The sequence below is a fragment of the Quercus lobata genome, chromosome 2 (genome assembly GCF_001633185.2).
Source record: "Quercus lobata isolate SW786 chromosome 2, ValleyOak3.0 Primary Assembly, whole genome shotgun sequence".
Taxonomy (NCBI): Eukaryota; Viridiplantae; Streptophyta; class Magnoliopsida; order Fagales; family Fagaceae; genus Quercus; species Quercus lobata.
Genome location: NC_044905.1, coordinates 80,167,672 through 80,172,203, shown reverse-complemented (window position 1 = coordinate 80,172,203; position 4,532 = coordinate 80,167,672).

Below are 4,532 nucleotides of genomic sequence, written 5' to 3'. Positions count from 1 at the left end.
TTGCTGATGACATTTTTGATGAGTCTTCTCCACCTCACACAGTGCCATATGAGCCTAACACTATTCCAACCACTGATACACCTCATCCAAATACTAATACACCTCAGCCAAACACAGATGCACCTGGCCGAAGCAATGTTCCTCCTCTAAACATAGATTTAGATGAAGAGTGGGTTGAACCAGCTTTAGAGGATGATATTGCAAGTGTGGATAGTTCTGATGATGAGCAAGGGCCTGGCAATTTGAAGTTCAATGAGAGGACTAATATGGAAAATGTTAGGTTGGCAAAAGGGATGAAGTTCCCAAACTCCCAGGTGTTTAGGAAGGCTTTGAGGGAGTATGTGATTCAGCATCACATTGATATCAAGTGGAAGTTGAATGAGAAGAAGAAGATTTTTGTACATTGTACGAACAATTGTGGATGGAGGTGTTATGCCTCAATGGTAACTGGAGAGTGCACATTTGAAATCAAGACACTTTATCCTGAGTGTACCTGCCCCCTAACATTTAAAAATGAGCAAGTTACATCAGCCTATGTGGCAAAGAGGTATTTGGAGGATTTTGGTAAGAATCCTAATTGGGAGGTCTCAGGTGTTAAGCACCATGTGATGCAGAAGATTTCAATTGATTTAAGTCTTAGTCAGGTGTATAGATCAAGGAAGGCAGTTAGGAGGCTGATTACTGGGAATGAAAAGGCTCAGTATGGCCTACTTAGAGATTATGCAGAAATGATATTAAGGACAGATGTAGGAAGTAGGGTGATTCTACAAACAGAGATGGAAAATGAGAATGCAGAGCCCAAGTTTAAAAGGACGTACATTAGGTACAATGCTTAGAAGGTTGGCTTTCTAAGTGGTTGTAGACCCTTTGTTGGGCTGGATGGATGCCACTTGAAGGGTAGGTTTGGTGGGCAATTATTGTCTGCCACTACCAAGGATGGAAATGACAATATATTCCCAGTGGCAATGGCTGTGGTTGAGCAAGAGAACAAGGATAGCTGGATCTAGTTCTTGGAGCAGTTTGTAGATGACATTGGCAGGCCAGAGGAGCTTAATCTGGTATTCATCAGTGATAGGTAGAAGGTATTATCATTTAACTCATGTTCATGACTTCATTACATGCTTACTTGCTGACATTAAATGCTTACTTGCTTATTTGCTTACTTGATTTTAGGGTCTTCTACCTACAATGGAGACTCTATTCCCAACTATGAAGTGCAGGTACTGTGTGAAGCACATATACAACAACTTCAAGGTTAGCCACAAAGGCATAGAGTTAAAGAGTAAACTGTGGAGGTGTGCTGGCACAACATCAGCCAAGAAATTGAGAGGGGAATGGACTATCTTTAGAGTTTAGATGAAGAAGCTTAGAAGTACCTGGCTGATATAGAGCCTGCACAGTGGACCTGATCCCATTTTTCTTCAAGAGCTTTGACAGATTGTATGGTAAACAATCTGAGTGAGAGTTTTAACTCTATGATTGTGAAGGCTAGAAACAAGCTCATCTTATCAATGCTAGAGTGAATCAGAGTTAGGCTTATAAATAGGCTGTATATAAAGAAGATTGGCATAGAAAAGTATGGTGGCAAGTTGTGTCCAAGCATACAAAAAAAGTTGGAGCAGTTAAAGTCAAAGTGTAAGGGTTTCTGTGGAATTCCTTCTAGGAGGTTTGTGTATGAGGTTAACAATGAGAGGGAAAGACATGTGGTGGACTTGGTAAATAGGACATGCAATTGTAGAGTATGGGACTTGATAGGAATCCCTTGCAAGCATAGAGTTGCAGCTATTTTTGTGAATTGTGAGAAACCAGAAGACTACACCCATCCATGCTACTACAAGGATGCTTATGTGGAGACATACAAGACACCTATACCTCTCATGCCCGGCCAGTCTGAGTGGATGTCAAGTGGCTAACCCAAGCCTATTGCACCTATTGTCTATAAGCCACCAGGCAGGCAACCCATAAAGAGGAAGAGAGATGCTAATGAGCCGAACCCTTATAAGGTGTCTAAAGCAAACAAGCCAGTGAGGTGTGGAAGGTGTCAACAGGAAGGGCACAATGCAAGGGGATGCAAGGCCAATGTTACTGGTGAGATAGCATGGGAAAGGAGGCAAAGATTGCAAAAAGGGAAATCTGTAAGTTTTTACAATTTTTTTTTATTCAAATGCAAAATGCCAATAACTGACACTATAAAAACATGCTCATATTTGGTTGCAGGGAAGTGGAGGGCCTTCTCTACACAGACAAGGATCTTAGGCCCCATCTTCATCACAAACCCAATCCTCAACTCAGCCCCCACCAACACATCAACCTTACACTATGGCCTCATCCTCATCCAACCAGGCAGTAGGGTCACAGCCATAAGCTCCAACTCCACAGCTACAAGCTCCATGGTTAGGGCCACCAGCTCTATGGTCACAGAACCCAAGTCAATGGTACTCTTCAGGCTTCAGGTACACAGTTAGAGGAGCTCCTTGGTTCTCTTCAAGCCAGCCAGCACCACACGCCTCTGCAGAAACATGGGACAGTAGAGCACTATCATCACAGGTACTGTAGTGTTAGGTTTGATGTTTTATTCATAAAACTGTGATACTAGTAGCTAACATGTGAATTCTTGTACTTTGTAGCCTACAAGACCACCTGCTACTAGAGGAGCTGCTTTGAGAGGAAAGGGTGATGCAGCTAGGGATCAGAAATGTAGAAAAAGAGGTGGAAAGGCCAGTTGTGGTGGGAAAGATAGGGGCAGGGGCAGTAAATGAAGACTAAGTTAAGATACTTTTGTTGCTATGTATAATGTATTAGGGTTATGTAGTGTTAGGGTTTTATATAGTTTGTAGACAATGGCAGGGCAGACAATGACAAGACACTTTTTTATATAGCTGTTCAAACACTTTTTGTATTTTTGTAAGTTTTGTAAACATTGGGCAGCTGCAACTGTTTTGGTTGTTGTACCAAATACCTTATATTTACTGGTGGTTAATAAAGGACTATTCAATGCCACCTTAAAATATGTATTCAATTTCCCAACTTAATGACAAGTGTTCAGAATTATTATTCTGATTGTTGCAGTTTGTCATATGAGTTATTATTATATGAGTTTGTTTATGTGTGCAGGGTGTATGTGTTGAATAGTATGTGTATGTGTGCATTTGTTGTCTTTTCTTGCAAGTTGACAGATTGTCATGCACTTTAAATTCACTTTCAACACAATTGTCTTCACACAATGCACTTTATGCACAAACCAACACAGCTCACAACATCCAACAAAACACCAACACCAACAGCTCACAGCTCACAAGTAGCCAATTCACTTTAAACAAAAATGCCAACAGCATCTAATATAAATAACACTTTATCTTTAAAAGCCTTATATTATTAAATGGCTTCAAGTCAACAGCATCTACCACCTTACATAGTTCTCATTCTCAAAAAATTCTTTTATAGTTCTATTACAATACAATTGAGGACCAGCTTATATTACAATCCATCAAGCAGACTCAATCTCATCATTCCAACATTCTCACTTGAGCCAAAACATGAAAACAATATAACCAAAATAAAAAACTATGACAGAATTAGTGCAATTCTGCACTTTCTCTCTTGCTCTAAAGCTGTCACTGCTATCTCCTTGGCTTGAACAGGGGAAACTCGAAACTTTCTCTCCCTCTTAATGGCTTTTGTTGCCCTTTCTTGAGCAATTTCTACCATTTGGGTAGCTTCTACTGCTGCCTAGGTAGCTTCTGCTGCTGCTTAGGTAGCTTCTCTTTCCCTTTCATGTGCAAGTTGTAGCTCACTCCGTAGTAAATCCAGCTTTTGTTGCACCAAATGGGCAGCTTCATTCCCACGCATACAAGTGGGATTATCAATCCATTTAAAGAAATGGCACTTGGGACCAACCTATTCATAAATTGAATTAAACACATCACAGTCCAATCTCACATAAATCAACTAGATTAAGTAAAAAGTATACTTACCTTATATCAGCTACAACCCAGAAACCTTCTCCCAAAATTATCCACTGTCAGACTTGTTCTTAGCACACAAGTCTCATAGGTACACATATGCCCACTTGAACCTGAGTAATTTCCACTCGAAGAAGACATCGATTATCAACTTCCTGTGAATCAAAGCTACCATCAAAACTTGAAACCCCAACTCAGAACCATTAAGCAGAAATGTCGTACCTGGTGATGATCTATCTTCGAATATTCAGTGCCTCAAGACAACGTAAAGTCAGAACCTCACCTTCACACGAAAGCACGATCAGAAAAATCAAAACCCCATCTCAGTTACAGGGATTTTCGCGTGTCTAGGGCTCGTGAGGAAAAAAGATGAGTTTGTGTTGTTTGATCCATGTTATGTTCTAATTTGGTATAAAAGGGTGTTTTTCTAACGTCTGAGGGTGAGGTGGGTAACGAGGGGGGTAACGGATTGAAGTACTGGTGGGCAAAGTGATAAGTTTTGAACCATGGGTAGGCAAAGCGAAAACGGGCCAAACCTTAGGTGAGTTTACTGTAATTATCCCTTTATCT